This window comes from Dipodomys spectabilis, unplaced genomic scaffold, assembly GCF_019054845.1.
Source record: "Dipodomys spectabilis isolate Male_0828 unplaced genomic scaffold, ASM1905484v1 ptg000273l, whole genome shotgun sequence".
Taxonomy (NCBI): Eukaryota; Metazoa; Chordata; class Mammalia; order Rodentia; family Heteromyidae; genus Dipodomys; species Dipodomys spectabilis.
The window spans coordinates 13,170,255-13,189,315 of record NW_024870950.1 but is presented as its reverse complement, the minus strand read 5'-3'; the positions used below and the strand labels follow the sequence as shown (position 1 = coordinate 13,189,315).

Genomic DNA, 19,061 nt, shown 5'->3' with positions numbered 1-19,061 from the left:
CAGACTCACACTTGAGCCACACACTGAGTGCTTTTACTTTCAAATCTTTTTTTTTTTCAGATGCATTCTTACACTAACTTTACCCAGGCTTTTCTCACAGTATAACCTTCCTTGTTGAGAGTACAGATATGAATCACCTACCACACCTAGCTTGGAATTATCCCAACTAGTTAATGTGAAAAACTTGTAGACCAATTTTACATAGATCGAATATGCATCTACAACTTAAAATGTCATCACCATTTGGGATATCTAAACATATTCCTTGATAAAGGATCCAAAAGCACACAGCTGATGTGATAAAAAACCTCCAATCATTTTTCCAGAAACCTCTAACTCCGCCATTATAGTCCTGTTGCCTGGACTTTGGGTACATTTTACTCAAATATGTCTATCCTATACTTATTTTCAGCCTTTCATTTCTGTGATTCTTGGCTTGCCACTGCAGAGTATTGAGGTCTGGCCTAGCAACACAAAGGTTTTCCAAATGAATTGCTAAAATTATTAAAAATCTGTGTGAACATTTGTTGGGAGTTGATACAAGATACCTATTCAAAGGGGAGACAAAAGGGAGACCATCGTGAGGAAAATGGAACAGATGGTTAAATCCAAGCAATCTGACATTCCATTATGTGAAGGAAAGAGAGCGAGATACCCTTGATGCTTTCCAATAGAATATATTATAGTTAAATAACTTTATGTTTTCCAGTTACCATTATCCCATCATTAGCTTACTGAAGGTTAACTCAAATTTCATTGCCCATTGTCAGTAACAATCACAAAAGTGAAGAGCAAAAAAAAAAAAAAACCCAAAACTTTAAAAAATCTTGTTTAAATTAATTGAATGATCAAAACACTTTATTTTAATTATAGGATTGATTTCTTCCAAATCACTCATTTTCATGTAGACATTCATCTCTCAGTAAGATGCAATCTCAATGAAGTCAACTTTGAATTTTACCTCTGTCATAACCATACTAAGAGAATGATAGCACGTTGGTGGGTTGTGAAAGAATGCATGTGTGGATTCGTATCTGAACAGAATGCCAGGGAAAATAACTGAAAGTAGATCTGCATTGTCTTGTGTTCTTTAGTGTTCACTGGAAGAATGAGAATCCCTGAACTCTGCCATCACCTTTAGTACTTTTCCTACGAAAAGGAAGACATGTAATAAACCAGAGCAGAGTGAAAGTAAAATCTCAGTGGCTTGAGAGCCTTAGATCTGAGTGTTGAAGTCCAAAGCCAGTCCAGGCAGAAAAGTTTGCGAGACTCTTATCTCCAGTTAATTATCAAAATCTGGAAATGGCAATAGACTCAATGTGGTAGAGTACTAATCTTGAGCACAAGCTGAAGGATAGTGCCCAGGCTCTGAGTTCCAGCCCCAGGACCAGCACACTAAATGAGTTCATTATTTATGGATATTTCAATAGCTATTTTCTCTATTTGGGCCCCAATTTAAATTTTTTCTCCAATCAGAAATTTCCCTCTCATGAGTCTAAATAGTTTAATGTAATATGCTTACATGTAAATGGAGGAGGCTGAAGAAAGAACATAAAGGCAGGAAGAATAAGAACCCTAGAATAAGGCTGAACACAAATACAAATCCTAGATTAAGCAGAGCTCAAACGCACATTTCTTTACACTCCATCAAAGAGTGTTGATCAGTTTTGTCTAGTAGAGGTCTAAGACCTACTCTAATTGTTTACAAAATGGAACCAAGACAGTACATATAATTATAGAAGAAAAGCAGAGGAGCTTGCCCATAAGAAATAAAAATAGCTCTACTTACTAAGAAGTATGGTAACAAAGAAACAGGTCCTGGCCAGCCATATTAACAATATTTTCCATTAAAGCTGCCATGGGGAACCTGGTCTCTCTTTGCCAAGGCAACTGAGTAAAAAAAAAAAGTCCAGGGACTTTTATTCTTTGCCAAATGTACATGTTGGACATCATCATTTTCTGTTCAGGTGGCATGGAGCAACATCACAGGAGAATCATGGATAAGGCAAGCAGACAGCCAAAATCCTTCTCCTTCCTTCCTCCACGGTCATCTCAAGATGGTGAGAAGACCAAAGAAAGAGGAGGCTTGCTTGGTCAGACCAGGCCAATGGAAATAAGATGGACTACAGGAAAATGCTTGTGTCTGAACAGGACTCTGAAACTAGGAAGTATTCTAGTGCCTCCAAGTGGGAAACTCACACACTGAGGAAAGTACTCTGAATTGCAAGGTGAGGAATTAAAGATGCTGGCATCTATAGATGGAGATCCATGTTCACAAACTGGAGAATCAGAACCATCTGTCTCCCCTGCTCTAAATGAAGCTGTGCACAGCTCTCCAGAATTGAGACTCAGACATCAAAGTTTCCTGCCAAAAAGAAAATTAAACTAAACTCAAAGCACACTAAAATTGAACTTTTTTTTAGTAGTGTATATGTGGGGGGGGGGGGGAGGGAGGAATACTATGATTACACAAAGGGAATGAACTTGGTTTAATTCACAAAAAATGATGTACACAAATTTGTGAACTGAAATCCATTGCTTGCCACAAAAGTTGTGAACTCTCTACAAAATCTAATTACCTGTTAAAATGTTGTCATCATTGTAAATAAACTGAGCAACACGTTGCCAATGGATCACATATTTCTAATATTTGTTGCGTGTTGAAGAAGCAAATCACCTCATATCAGACAGATAAGCAGAAAGGCTGATAGCAATCGATATGTTCTCTAAATACACAGATGCCTATTTACAAAGGGAAGAAAAAGATTCTTTGAAATGTTCACACCTGTACTACCTTACCATTGAATTAAGTGGAGTTACTTGTTAAGCTCATAAACTATTAGAAATTTCTTAGGCTCCTACCTGTTTCCAGACAACCCATTTCTGTCCACAGTGCTTCAACTTTCAGAGAATGAGAGATTTCTAGGGATCTAAGTATCAAACAAAAAATTAGAATGAACCATCATCCTCCCTCCAGATCTCAGCCGTCTGGGTAGTAGATGATAGACAGAACCTAGCTAAGTAGTATGTCTTGGATAGTCTGCAAGATCCAACTTTCTTGCTTTTGTAATTATGCTCTAAGCAGTTAAGTTCCTTTGTCATTGCAGGTAGAACAATAATGTCAATAGATGACACTAAGCAAATTGCATTCTTTGAGGCAGAAGGTTAAACCCTAAATCTCAAAAATATATTAAAATCAACTCATTTGCACCAAAGACTTAATGTAATCTCTGAGACTATCTCACATACACATACACACAAAACATGCATACTCCCCTATACACAAACACACTCATATAAAGAGCTTTTTTTTTCCATTTCCCTAATATTCTGAAAACAAATCCGAAACTTTAAAAAGAATACAGAACAGCCAGCTGCCCGTGGCTCATGCCTGTAACCCTCACTACTTAGGAGGCTGAGATTTAAGGATCATGGTACAAAGCCTGCCCCAGGCAGGAAAGTCAATGAGAACCTTACCTCCAATTAACTACCAGAAAACCAGAAGTGGCACTGTGGCTCAAGTGGTAGAGTGCTTGCCTTGAGAAGAAGCGCTCAGGGACAGCACCCAGGCCCAAAGTTCAAGCCCCACAACTGACAGAAAAAGAAAAAGAATACAAAAGAAGGATTCTCATTACTTTCTCCTCAAAGCTTTGAGATTTATGCAGTGCTGATACAATCACAAAAGTGACACAAGCATTATGGATCTATCACTGGCTTATTCCTTTGACATTGGTGTGTTGAAATATACCATGAGCATGTGGAATAGTCAGTAGCAACTTAGTTGCACAGCCTTTTAGTCCCAGAAGTAAACTGGACACACCTGGAAGAGCCAGATCAATCATCAAATATTTTCAGTGGGAATGTGGGCAAGCACCCATTTCATTTAGGGTGCTATTTAGCCTTGTTCTTTCTTTCTTTTTAAATTTTCATATGAGCTAAGGATTATTTCTGTACTGAAATGTGAAGCCTCGCACATGGAAACAATTTCAAGCACTACAAATGGTATTTTCATCCTTATTTATTATTAATCATCATGATGAAAATAACTACAACTTATTGACCACCAGACCTAAGACTACCTTTATGGTAAGAGGTTTGTATAACAGTGCATTTGTACTCTACTACTTTTTTTTTTATTTCTACATATGGGGAAACCAATGGCCACAGAAATATAAAACTTTGTCAAGGTCACAAAGCAAAGAGTGGTAGAGTTGAGACTTAATAGCCACTTATTAATTTGCACTGCATAGGAATGATTATAATCTCACAGAATAATATAACATCCTTCTTGCTTTGATACCTCCTCCTCCTCCTTCATTTCCTTATCTCTCTCCCTCCCTCTCTTTCTTAGCTAAAATGTGGCTCAGCATTAGTTGGACCCAAGAAGTGTTGACCCTGGGGATTAATGAAGGTTTTGTACACTATGGTTGTTATGGGCTAGGAAGAGAGATTCATCTAGTGTGGCTTGAGTAATAGAGTATTAGCTTAGCAAGCATGAAATCTTACTTCCATTCCCAGCACTACACAAAATTCACAAAAGAAAGTGAGGGCAGTATCTAAATTGAGGCACCCTACTGGGTTAAGATTAAATGATGACCTCTGCAGTAGCTGTGAGGGTAGTCACAGGTTTGGTGTTGCTGCTCAGAAACATGCAGCCCTCAACGTGAAGCCCTCTTGTTTCCAGAATCTTGTTCTTTTTTTTGTCTCCCTAGGCCATTTACAGAAACCAGAACTATTCTAAGTTGTGTTAGAGAAGACTGGGGTATTTTTCCTCCTATAGCCAGCCATAAAACTTAAAAGAGATGTTAAGTTTGCGTTTCTCACCCTTCCTATTCAAAAGCTGGTCCTAAAGACATTCTCTGTTTCATTTGAATGTAGGATATAAGAATAGCACCCTAAAAGGGCCCTGCCCCATCCAGAGGGAGGGATGTAGCCTGGGAACATTGAATCTATTTCCTAATCGGTATGTAGGTCAGAGCTCAAATGTCCAATCATATTTCTCCCTGGCTAGCCATGCTTTTGCTGCACCTAAGCATAGCAATGAAACATTCACCCCGAATCTCTGAGTTTTCATTCTGATCGTTTCTGAAGCAGTTAGTCTTTTGTGGCAAGTGTTTCATTCATGTACTCTATCATGAGGCAGCGAGGGGTCCTTCCCCTTGGTTCTTCTGCTCTGAAAAACGTGAAGACAGAACAATCCAGTCTGAAGTAAAGTTGCTTGGAGATTGTGGGAGAGGATAGAGGACATTTTGAAATTGCTATTTTCTAACTCTGGATGCCATCTATATATGCAAGGGTCAGGATTCTTCCACTGAGAAGTAACTGCAATAAAGTGAAATCAAAGATATGTTTAAAAAAATCACGTCCTGGTTCAAAAAGAAAAACAAAAGCTTTATGAGACTTATACTTCATAATATACTTTGAATAGTTCCCTTTGGGTAAGTGCAGGTTTCGTGGGATTCTTCTAGTCAGAAATGACTACTATTTACTCAACCATGTGTGTGTGGGGGGGGAGGGGAGTTGGCAAGGGAAAGTGAACGGCGAATGGGAAGAACATGATGGAAGGGAGAGAAAAAGGGTTAACAAGAAATGGGAGTACTTTCCAGGAGTGTGTATGGGATTGGAGAAAAAAATCGAAATAAATATTGATGATGTCTGGAAATCTTCCTGTTGCTGTTCTATTTGGAATGTGATCCAAAAGCCTACGTGTCAAAGGTTTTGTGTCCACTGTGGTGCTGCTGAGAAGCCTTTGAAACTGTCAGAGATGAAGCAGAATGAAGGGCCTCGGGTCACTGAAGGTGTGTACCTGAAGGGGAACTGGACCCTTTGACTCCTGCTTTCTTTCTCCATTTTGCATCTTGACCATGACGTCAGCAGCTTTGCTCTAACATCCCCCGCCCATCTATAGTATTAGCCATCCCCAGGTGATTTGGAAAATAGACCTTTTCTCTTTCTAAGTTGATTGACACACTTTTCTTATAGCGACTCAAAGTTCACTAATACCAATCCCATTGGATACCCGTTTTCAAGGAGGATAAAGAAAGCAACTAAACTTCACATTGACATGGAATAAACTTGTGACTATGGAGTTATTTTAATATATATATATTAATGTAAAGATACTGTACAGAGAGGTTACAGTTACATGATTAAGGTAATGAGTACATTTCCTATCAAGCATTGTTACCCCCCTCCTTTGTTTTTCCTCTATCATCCCTTCCCTCCCCATCTCCCCATCTCCTGCCTCCCTCTGCCCAAGTTGTAAAGTTCATTTTCTAACATAATGTCTTGTACATCTCATGGCTATAATGGGTCAATCTATATCCTTGTTTCAGCATATTTTAATTTCCCTTCCCCTCCCCAAATTAGAAAAATGTATATAAAAGATGCAGGGCACAGGAGTCAAATAGAATAAAAAACGGGCTGTAGCATTGGGGAAGAACGTACAAAAGAAGCAAAAAAAAAAAAAATCACATAGTGCTTCAGCAGCACATATACTAAAATTGGAATGATACAGAGGAGATTAGCATGGCCCCTGCCCAAGGATGACACACAAACCCTATGAAGTTTTTATAGGTGAATCTTACTGGTCTATGAATGAGAATTTGTTAACAACTTGAGTCATGTGCAATCTGAAAATTATAGGATTGCAGACATTACTTTCAATTTATTTCTCTCTTTCTTTCTTGCTTCCTTCTTTAAAAATAACATAATCTAGCTAGTAACTCTAGGAAGTAGGATAAAAGAATGAGAGTGAACATGGCTTGGGTGTGTATATCAGTCTGCTCCATTTTTTTGTGTGTGTGTGTGACTTGGATAATATCTTGAAATTCAATGTGTCTTACTTAGTGTCCTCAATTAGGATGATGGTAGGTGAATTCCCTTCATCTTTCTGTCATTGTGCATTGCTTCAATCTTCATCAAAATTCTTTGGGGTAAGTACCACTATTTCTTTGCTTTATGAGAGAGAAAATTGAGCGGTAGTGAGGTGATATGTCCCCAAGTAGAAAATTCTGTATATTATGAAATGTCTCTCACTTCCTTAAATTATAAATTCTAATTAGGGAGTCAGAATAATGACATGATTAACAGAGTTGTCTTTGGATTCATCCAGATCTTAGCAGTCCCACATCTTTAGTTAGTGAGCTCATTTAAAAGAATGCAAATCTGATTATTTCCTATCCACCCTATGACATTATCTGTGGAACATAGTCTATAATTTATCAGCCACTGTGATATATGGAAACACTCAATACCAGCTGTTCTCTATGTACTTTAAAGTTTTCAACAGCCCGTCTGAAAATAAAATAGTTGTAGGAAAAGAAGTAAAACAAATGGTGAATATTTCCTTACTTTTTGAGCTTTGCGCAGACACAAATGATCACTTTCCATTCAAGCAATGTGTACTTGCAAGGCGTATTGTCTTCATGGACATTCTAGGCAGAAAGCTGAGTGTCAAAACAAAGCTACTAGCTGTCTTCTCCGCTTACCAATGTTTTTATCACTCGCCATTTCAAAGGAAATCTGCGCAGTGGCTAGAAAAATGCCTGGTGGGATGCCAGAGGCAAAAATCACCTCTTCTTAAATGAGAAAATATGTGACAAGTATGCCACTTAAAATTATAAATTAAAATGCCTTTGGCAAGTCTGGAAGAAGTAAGCTAGCAAAGCTGTATTTCTGACACTGAGCATAAAAGATTTATTTAGAGCAACAGGTAGGAACTGTGAGCCAAAGAGATGATAGGGTATAATTGGTTGACAACAAACTACATGAGATTATCGTAAGAATTACTGATGGTCCATTTGTAAAACTGGGTATCTAACCTGGTTCTGAGTTCACAGAAGTAATCTTCATATTAGTAGTAATCATTAAATTCCTATAGCCAGAAGTTCCCTAGATAAACAGTTGCTTCGAAGGCCAATAACTAGCAGGGGCAGATAGGACCATGATAAAATGTGAAAATATGAAAAAAAATTATGTGCTGCAAAGAGCATATTGCAAAAGTCTTTGTGCCAAAAAAGAACAAAGAAGCGTCAGAAAAAAAGCCTGCTTAAAAATTCTATCCATCTCAAAAGTGCATGTGTTAAAATTACCCAGTACAACAGAGAGGAGGGACTTTGGGATTTAAGTACCTGCTGTTACCCCACTGAGGGTCTCTGATTCCCAGGCCCAGTCAATAACCAATAAAAATATCACTTTGGTTTCAGTGTTCATTGTGTCTTCAAGTCCATTCTTTGAACTCTCACAATAACATTAATTTAAAGTTCAGCAATCATTAGGTTTTATTTTACTACTTACATGTTTGATTGTTTTCTTCATAAAATCCTCCAGAGTAAAGTGCATGTAGTTGACCCATTTTACAGAAGAATGAACTGAAATAGACAAAGGATTACTGCTTTCTCCGAGTTATATAGATTGTCTATGTAGAGAAACAAGATTGGCACTCAATCTTAATAATTTTCTTATTGTGAAAATACTGTACAGAGGGGTTACAATTACATGATCAAAATAATGAGTACATTTCTTATCAAGCATTGTTGCCTCCTACTTTGTTTCTCCCTAACCATCCCTGCCCTCCCATTCTGCCTCCCTCAAAGTTGTACAGTTCTTTTTCCACATAACGTCTTATATATCTCTTTGTTGCAATGGGTCCACCTGTATCCCTATTTAAAGGATGGTCAATAAACACATGAAGAAATGCTCAACCTCCCTAGCCAAAAAAGAAATGCAAATTAAAACAACATTGAGATACCACCTCACCCCAGTTAGAACGGCTATAATCAAGAACTATAATAACAACAGATGCTGGAGGGGATGTGGACAGAAGGGAACTCTTCTGCGTTGTTGGTGGGAGAGTGTAAACTTGTTCAACCACTTTGGAAAGCAGTATGGAGGTTCCTCAAAAGACTCCACATAGAGCTCCCCTAGGACCCATCAATCCCACTTTTGGGCATTTACCGAAATGGTCACAAACAAGACCACACTAAAGCTACCAGCACAACTATGTTTATTGCAGCATTATTTACCATAGCTAAGATATGGAACCAACCCAGATGCCCCTCAGTAGATGAATGGATCAAGAAAATGTGATATCTATATACAATGGAATTCTATGCCTCCATCAGAAAGAATGACATTGCCCCATTTGTTAGGAAATGCTAGGCAAAATGAACCCCAAGATAAGGTCTCACCTTTATTTTATGTTTGTACTAATGTGAAACCTGTGTGCTCAGTATTCACACATGATTAGGATGTAGGTATAATTGTACGTAGAACTTGGGATATTTTTGCTAAGGGCATTGACTAGGACCTGAAAATGTCCAATCCACTTTACAACTGTCTCCTTTGCTCTGAGTCATTCTTTTCTTCAGTCACCTTGGATTTCAGAACAACGGGACTGATAAATGAACATTTTGTGACAAGAGTTGAATCTATCCCTAGGCAGCAATGATATTTTTATTACTATATCAGATTAAATTTGGTATCAGCAACTACACAAAAGTTTGACCAAGATTGATTGATGATGCATCCTCTCCAGTTCTGCCCTTTTCCAGTATAAGTTGAAAGTCAGGCTTGTACCATCCAAGTTAAGCGCGCAGGTCCTTGTCATTTTCCCGGTGTGGCTATACTGATTAAATTGTGTTTCCTGCCTGCCCAGGCAGTGACTGGAACTTATTTGTTGGGACTCCCTAGGGTCAAACTTATGGGCAGGGACCATGGGAACACAATGATCTTCCCTAAAGCTACAATATTTTGAAGGATTGGTTTTCTCAGAAGACATAGGTTATGTACTTTAGGAAAATATTCTACCCCAGAGGGCATTGTGTTTTTCACTAATTCTGATTATTCTGAATCACTATACTTTTAGTTGTGTGGGATTTTTTTTTTGTTGTTGTTTTTGGAATTATTCTTCCTCTCTGAAATTCATGTTAGGAAAGTCTATCTCTAATAGATAGACTGCGGATATGTAATATATTTATGCTAACAGGAAGTGTAATACTTTTAACAGCTTTCCTAAAGTTTTACTACATTGTCTTTCCTCAAATATGAACTGTATTTGTCCCCAATGGACAAATTTCAAATGAGGCATTTTCCTTCAACATGCTTGTGAATTGGGGAAATAATTTATCTAAACAGGAAACCCTTCTCCTGACACTAACACATGAGAACACAAATTCTTGATCACCAAGCTATATTTCTTTCACTTTAAAGAAATATCATAAAGAAAATTCCCATTACAAGATTTCTGCTTGCAATGAAGTAGAAGAAACACCAATATTCTAAAGCCTTAGTATTTGGTTGGAGTGAGTAATCACAGGAAATACAATTCTTCTGTCATTAATATCCTCTGGACTTCCACGGTTATATTGAATTAAAATATATTCCTGTTATTTATTGAGTCTTAACTTTAATGAAAATGTTTTACAATGAGGTGACAGTCATTGGTAATAAAGTTGAAAAATTCTTGTCACCTAGCTAATAGAAAAGCATATCTGAAATTAACTTTGGCCTCTACAACTCTTTTTATGGAAGATGGCTGTAAAGGCACACATCACAGTTAACATCTAGAAGATAAAGCTTTTTCTCAATAAAGTATATTTTATGCATATTACCTTATCCTAAAAATGCACATAAGGCTTTATACAAAAGTAGGTTTATATTACAAGATTCTAAACCTTTGTTTTTTTGTTTGAACTAACTACTACTCAAGGAGTTATCACTAAGTTATTGGTGAAATTTCTATCAGATCAAGCTATTACTAGTGTAGGGAAGCTCTCTAATACTTGAGCTATAACCTGTAACCTTCCCTGCCCCAGTCCTTTTGCTTTTCGTTTGTTTTGCAGATAGAATCTTGGACTAATTTTGCTTGTGTTTGCTTGTGTTTGCTGTCACAGTCACCCAAATAGCTGGAATTAGAGGCATGTGCCACCATGTCCTGGCTCAAATGTCATCTTTCAGATCAAATTTTGAGGAAGACAGACACCTCTAGAATCAGGGAACCTCGGAACTGTTGGCTCTAATATTTCTGTATTTTGATGTTAGCTCCTCAATTGATAACCATGCCATCAAATTTTAATCTACAGTTGAGCTTAGCTAGCTATTATTCCTCACATATAATTCTATAAGCTATTTCAATGAGATCTCTATTTATAGGCCAGTCATTTAGTAATAGGGAGACGGATTCCAAGTCAATTCTTTTAGAAAATTTGATCTAGAAAAGCTGAGGACTCACTAAATCGAAACATCATTTTCTATTTACCCATTATTTCACATTTATTGATGTCTCCAAGTGCTATGACTAACACAATAGTTGACATGGCTTCTGCAGATGAGAAACATTTGCTTCTTATATTTTCAGAGATTTTTTAAACGTGTCATACATATAACTTCTTAAGACATGTTCTTGAATTCATGACTGTAATTTGCGGACTGCTCTATGATATAGCTTGGTGGATAGCATGCGAATTTTGTAAAGTTTTGCATCTGTTCTAAACCATTGAATTTCATTTGTGTATTGTTATTTACAGTCCAGAAATGTATGCTATTGGGTCACAGGACTTGATGTACTGAAGTGTGTCACCTGGGCATGCAGAGTGCTTTGAGGAACAAAGGGGCATCAGCAGTGAAGTGTCTCTGACTGATTTCTACCTTCATTTCTGCTGTCCCTTTTGTCATGAAGCAAATCCTTTAAACCAGTTTGGTTTTTTCTCCAAGGCTGATCATAGAAACTAGAACTTATCTCCCCCAAAGCAAACCAATTGAGCGTGAAAAAAAAAATCACTGTCTCCTTTTTCCCGTTTTAGAGGGCTCCTGGACCATATCCAAGAAGAAGAAATGCTACACAGAGGCCAAACAAATTCTCAAGGAGACTGAAGATGCAGGGTCCCTTCCCCAGTCTTATTATCATTAACACAGAGCCTTTTGTCCAAGGATATGTCTATTGTCTGTCCAGCCTTCATCCAATTCAAAAATGAAAATGGACACATTTTCCTTAATCTTGAGATCTTCATTTCTAAAGAGTGTATCTGTGACCAAGTAACCTGATGTTCTTTGTTCTTCTTAACTTATCTTCCAGATAACTTACAGATATCTCACAGATAACTTATCTTGCAGAAATGACTATATTGCATAAGAAAATGCCCATTACTTTATAGACATGGATTTTAAAGAAACACAAGTAACTGAAACATCAACAGAAATTGGAGGATGGCCTTAACTTCTGTTAATTACAAATGAAGACTGAGTTCCTGACCCACCAAAATATGTCCCTTCTTGCAGGAGTAAAGAGACAGACTTATTGTGACGTCACAAAGTCATTGGGCATAGCCCAATGCATCCACCTATTTACTTCAGCATGGTAAGAGTTACATCCATCTACTTTCATAACGCAGCTGATGAGAGTCTGGGCTCAACCGATGTATGTGGGTGGAGCTTAACAACCTCAGGTTGCAGCTGGGGAGGGTCTAAAGCTGATTAGCACTGGGCATTTGGAATTCAATTATATCCTTTTGTCATCATGCTGAAAGCAAGATCATGATTGCTAATTGATGATTTTCTCCACTTCAGTACAGTGACATATCTGTATCATGTGCAAATATCCTTAGAATTTAAGCCAGCACATCATTATTTACATAGATGTTTAGGTAGGATTGTTTACTTGCATACCTGTCAATGTTTTTTTTTTTTAATTGACAGCTGCAACTTAATGTACTCTTACAAATAGAAGATGATGGGAATAAAATGTAAACACAGAATTGTTAGAAAGAGGAGTATAGGATGAGATTCTAGACAGAATTAAAAATTTTAAATTTAGTCATTTCAAGGGGTATCTATAATTAAATTTCAGAAATGGATGTACTTTTTAAATATAAAATTCTAAATCTGGGTATGATTTTTCAGAAAATATAAAACCAGAGGACAAAAGCATGGTTACCCTGCATTTCTTTGTGGGTATGCCCCCATGGAGACGATTTGATTATGTATCTATGGGAAACACACACAACACAGACACACACACACACACACACACACACACACACACATATACACAAACACACATTAGTGCATGCAGCTTAGGTGACAAAGCCTTTTAGGAAGGCTTAATTTAATTTTATGTTCATTTCATAAATACACATGTCAAAAATATGGCAGCTTGGTTGTGAACTATTTCATTGCTAATTTGGCATTTTATAAACACATGCTGAGTACAGAGAGCTGAAAGGGCAGAGGCTATTTTTGCTCAAAACAAAAAGAGATGATAAGAATTGAAATCTATATTGGATCAAAAAAAAGTATGTTCAAAAGTTCCCTCACAGTATCTCTGAGAATCTTCGTATTGCATAAATGCTGACTGTATCTCCAAGTGCTGTCGATTTTTACCTTAAAAATAGATTTGAATTCATTTACCACCGGGTACAGAGGAGAGGAGAGTGAATCAGGAAGATCTCAAAGTGAAGATACTTAGACACAAGAGACAGGAGACAAGCAGGAGGTAAAAAAAGAAAATGTAATTTTGAGGGAAAGGAATCATAAGACAAGATTGGATTTTTTTTTCCTTCGGTATAATTTTTCTGAAAACGCAATTTGTAACAAGTTATATTGTCTGTAAAAGAATCCCTACTGCACTTCTAATGTGCTTTTTTAGTAGCTGAAACATAAAAGCACATCAGAATACTTCATGTGCAAACCGTGGCATTAAACAGATTAGAAAAACTAAATGTCATAGAGTAGCATGGTCGGTTCTTGTGTGGTTAATTTAGTAGAAAGGCAGAGGTTCGCTACAGGAGACTCTTTCTCTGGTTATGCACCCTGCAGCTAAAATACCTTGTATACCTTTTTCTTTTTTGAAGGAACAACGATTTTGCTGAAGTGATAAATTCAAAGCTGTGTGGTTTGAGGGTGGCGCTCCAGCTGAATTATTGCTGAACTGGGTTGTGTGTAGAGAGGCTTGGTTGCGAGAATGGAGAAGGTTTCTTATTCCCTGACTGCCCCAACCCTACTGCCCCAACCCCTTTTGTATTGCTGCTATTTATTCCAATAAAAATGAACACTTCAGATAGAACTGCTTTCTTCTCATTGCTCTTCTGCTCTGCTTAATATATTTTTTCTAAAGTCTAAACTGCCTGTATTAATTTACATATCTCATCATTTTGGTACAATTGTAGCAAACGTAAAAATCCAAGTTTCTCTATGTCTTCTTTTCTTTAGAAAATAAGCTTTCTACTCCTGGTCATTTTTTTTTTAATTTTATTTTATTTTACTTGAGAACATACTGTACAGAGGGGTTACAATTACATGGGCAGGATAATGCATACATTTCTTACCAAGCATTGCAGCCTCCTCCTTTGTTTACCCTTCACCTCCCTTCCCAGCCTCCCCCCTCCCCCCCCACCCAATCATACCCCCCTCCCCCCCCTCCGACGTTGTAAAGCTGGTTTTGACATGACATTTTGTACTTCTCATTGTTGCAACAGGTCCACCTGAATCCTTAAACGACTTGTTTGTCCCCATCTCCTCCACATGTTATACTGACATCAAATATAGTGAAAGCAGGGGTTACACTGTGGGGGAGGGACATACAAAGCAACCAAGAAATAATCTTATAAATGCGTTAGAAACACATGCATGAAAGAAACAAAAACATTGAAATACATATTTGAGGGTTCGTTTTCCTAACATCACATTCTCTGACTTTTTCCGCTTGGCTCATACCTATACTAGATATTGCAAATAAGGGAAACCATGGGACCTATGTTTCTTTGGGCCTGGCTTACTTCACTTAATATAATTTTTTCCAAGCCTTTCCATTTCCTAACAAATGGGGCAATGTCATTCTTTCTGATGGAGGCATAGAATTCCATTGTGTATATATACCACATTTTCTTGATCCATTCATCTACTGAGGGGCATCTGGGTTGGTTCCATATCTTAGCTATGGTAAATAATGCTGCAATAAACATAGTTGTGCTGGTAGCTTTAGTGTGGTCTTGTTTGTAAACATTAGGGTAAATGCCCAAAAGTGGGATTGCTGGGTCATAGGGGAGTTCTATGTGAAGTCTTTTGAGGAACCTCCATACTGCTTTCCAAACTGGTTGAACAAGTTTACATTCCCACCAACAATGAAGTAAGGTTCCTTTCTGTCCACATACCCTCCAGCATCTGTTGTTGTTAGAGTTCTTGATTTTTGCTGTTCTAACTGGAGTGAGGTGATATCTCAATGTTGTTTTGATTTGCATTTCTTTTATGGCTAGGGATGTTGAACATTTCTTCATGTGTCTATTAGCCATCCTTCTTTCTTCTTCAGAGAAGCTTCTCTTTAAGTCTTTCGCCCACTTACTTATTGGGCAGTTGTTTCTTTGAGGATTTGTTGTTGGGTGGTTTAATTTTTTGAGTTCCAAGTATATTTTAGATATGAGACCCTTGTCCGTTGTATGGCTAGTAAAGATCTTCTCCCCGTCCGTGGGCTTTCTATTGATCTTGCTAGCTATGTCATTTGCCCTGCAGAAGCTCTGCAACCTTATACAATCCCATTTGTCCAACATTTCTTTGATTTGTTGTGTTTCCGGGTCTCTATTCAGAAAATTTCGGCCTGAGCCAAGGAGACCCAGGGTTTCTCCTATTCCATCCTGTAATGTTTTCAGAGTGTCTGCTTTGAGTTCAAGGTCTTTGATCCATTTGGAGTTGATTCTGGTGCAGGGTGATATATAAGGATCTAGCTTTAGTTTTCTACATGTAGTTAACCAGTTTTGCCAGCACCATTTACTGAAGAGGCTGTCTGTCTTCCATTCTATTGTTTTAGCTCCCTTATCGAAGATTAGATGGCTATAGGTCTGTAGGTTCATTTCTGGGTTTTCAATTCTATTCCATTGGTCCTGAGGTCTGTTCTTATGCCAATACCAAGCTGTTTTGATTACTATGGCTTTATAGTAGAGTTTGAAATTTGGTATTGATATTCCTCCAGCAGTGTTCTTTCCGTTGAGGAGCGTTTTTGCTATTCGGGGTCTTTTATTGTTCCATATGAATTTTTGGATTGCCTCTTCTATTTCCTTGAAGAATGAGAGTGGAATTTTGATAGGTATTGCGTTGAATTTGTAGATAGTCTTGGGAAGTATTGCCATTTTCACGATGTTAATCTTTCCAATACAGGAGCATGGGAGGTTTTGCCATTTTTTAAGTTCTGTGTTGATTTCCTTTTTCAAGATTTTAAAGTTTTCATCATAGAGGTCCTTCACTTCTTTAGTTAAGTTAATTCCTAGGTATTTTATTTTTTGTGGGGCTATTACAAATGGAGTTGCTTTCCTAATTTCAGCCACACTTTTCTCATTGTTGGCATACAGAAAAGCCATGGATTTTTGCGGGTTAATTTTATAACCTGCTACTTTGCCAAAGTTTTGAATCAGCTTGAGTAATTTGGGAGTGGAGTCTATGGGATTCTTTAAATACAAGATCATGTCATCTGCAAAGAGGGAGAGTTTTATTTCTTCTTTCCCTATTTGGATCCCCTTTATGTCTGCATCTTGTCTTATTGCTGTAGCTAGGCATTCTAATACTAGATTGAAGAGAAGTGGAGAGAGTGGGCATCCTTGTCTTGTTCCTGAGTTAAGAGGAAATGGCTTTAGTTTTTCACCATTGAGTATAATGCTGGCTGTAGGTTTGTCATATACAGCCTTTATTGTATTGAGGAATGTTCCATGGATTCCTAATTTTTCCAAAACCTTCATCATGAAGGGGTTTTGGATCTTGTCGAATGTTTTTTCTGCGTCTATTGAGATAACCATGTGGTTCTTATTCTTGCTCCTGTTGATGTGATGAATAATATTAATTGATTTGCGTATATTGAACCAGCTTTGCATCCCTGAAATGAATCCTGTTTGATCGTGGTGTATGATTTTTTGGATGAATTGTTGAAGTCGGTTGGCCAAAATTTTGTTGAGAAGTTTTGCATCAATGTTCATCAAAGAAATGGGTCTATAGTTCTCTTTCTTTGATGAGTCCCTGCCTGGTTTTGGGATGAGGGTTATGATGGCTTCATAGAATGTGTTCGGTAGTGAGCTTTCTCTTTCAATTTCATTGAAGAGTTGGAGGAGAATTGGTGTGAGCTCTGCTTTGAAGGCCTTGTAAAATTCCGCTGCAAAACCATCTGGTCCTGGCCTTTTCTTAGCTGGGAGGTCTCTTATTGCTGTTTCTATTTCAATGGTTGATATGGGCCTGTTAAGATAGTTTAGCTCATCTTGGTTTAGTTTTGGCATGTCAATATTTGCTAGGAAGAGGTCCATTTCTGTCAAGTTCTCAAACTTATTAGCATAAAGTTTTGAGAAGTATTCCCTTATAATGTTCTGAATCTTGCTTGTTTCTGTGGTGATGTTTCCATTCTCATCTCTGAGTTTATTAATTTGGGTGTGTTCTCTTCTTTTTCTGATAAGATTTGCTAAGGGTCTGTCAATTTTGTTAAGTTTTTCGAAGAACCAACTCTTTGTTTTGTTGATTCTTTCTATAGTTTTTTTGGATTCTAATTCATTTAATTCTGATTTAATTTTGATTATTTCTTTCCGTCTATTGGATTGGGGTTTATCTTGCTGCTCTTTTTCAAGGAGGTTTAGATGTGTCATTAAATTGTTAGTTTCAGATCTCTCCAATTTGTTGATGTAGGAGCTCAGAGCTATAAACTTGCCTCTGAGTACTGCCTTTGCTGTGTCCCAGAGGAGCTGGTATTTTGTGTGTTCATTTTTGTTGAATAGCATGAACATTTGAATTTCCTTTCTAATCTCTTCCATGACCCACTCATGATTCAGCAGTGTGTTGTTCAGCCTCCATGTGATACTGGACTTTCTTTGGTGGCTTTTGGTGTTGAGTTCTAATTTTATTCCCTTGTGGTCAGAGAGAATGCAAGGTATAATTTCAATGTTTCTGAATTTAGACAAGTTTGCTTTGTGGCCTAAAATGTGGTCTATTTTAGAAAACGTTCCTTGTGCTGCTGAGAAAAACGTGTATTCTGATGCTGCTGGGTGAAATGTTCGGTAGATGTCTGTTAAGTCTAGTTGATCTATGCAGTTGTTTAGATCTGCGGTTTCTCTGTTGAGTTTTTGCTGAGTTGATCTATCTAGTGGGGAGAGTGGTGTGTTAAAATCCCCAACAATTAATGTCTTTGGATCTATATGGGATTTGAGGGAAAGTAGTGTTTCTTTGAAAAAATTGGGTGCTCCATTGTTTGGCGAATAGATATTTAGAATTGTAATACCCTCCTGAAGGAGAGATCCTTTAATTAGTATGTAGCGACCTTCTTTATCTCTTCTCACGAATTTTAATTTGAAGTCTATTTTATCTGATATTAGGATTGCAACTCCCGCCTGTTTATGGGGGCCGTTTGCTTGGTAGATTTTGTTCCAGCCTTTAACCTTGAAAATGTGTTTGTTTTTATGGGCAAGATGTGATTCCTGCAGGCAGCAGATAGAAGGGTCTTGTTTTTTAATCCAACTAGACAGTCTATGTCGCTTAATTGGAGAGTTCAGTCCATTAACGTTAAGAGATAGGACTGAGAGATATTTGGGATTTCCTGCCATGTTATCTACCTTCTTGGGGGCTGCGAAAACTGGGTTCTTCCTAAGGTTCTTGGATTCTCAATTTGGGTGCAGTTTCTTGGCCTTTATTGCGGTCTTGTTGGTTTTCTATGTGTAGGACATCTTTAAGAATCTTTTGTAGGGCTGGTTTGGTGGAGATGTATTGTTTCAATTTTTCTTTGCTATGGAAGGGTTTTATTTGGCCTTCAGTTATGAAGGAGAGTTTAGCTGGGTACAGTATTCTTGGTTGATAGTTGTTTGTTTTTAGGGCATGGCATACATCATTCCAGGCTCTTCTTGCTTTGATTGTCTCTGCTGAGAAATCTGAGGTGATTCTAATTGGTTTCCCTTTATAGGTGATTACCCTTTTCTCCTTGACAGCTATAAGGATCTCTTCCTTGTTCTGAGTTGATCCTGTGTGGATTATAATGTGACGGTGGGATGTCCTATTCTGGTCTGGTCTATTTGGGGTTCTAAAGGCTTCTTGTATCTGGACAGGCCTAT

At 37.7% G+C, this 19,061-nt stretch overlaps 1 non-coding gene across 1 annotated transcript; it reads left to right on the top strand.

The window, feature by feature from the left end:
- The first annotated feature begins 6,477 nt into the window (after positions 1–6,477).
- LOC122126290 lies at positions 6,478–6,581 on the top strand. The gene has a single exon (XR_006150881.1). It is a non-coding gene; the product is annotated as a U6 spliceosomal RNA (small nuclear RNA).
- The last annotated feature ends 12,480 nt before the right edge of the window (positions 6,582–19,061 follow it).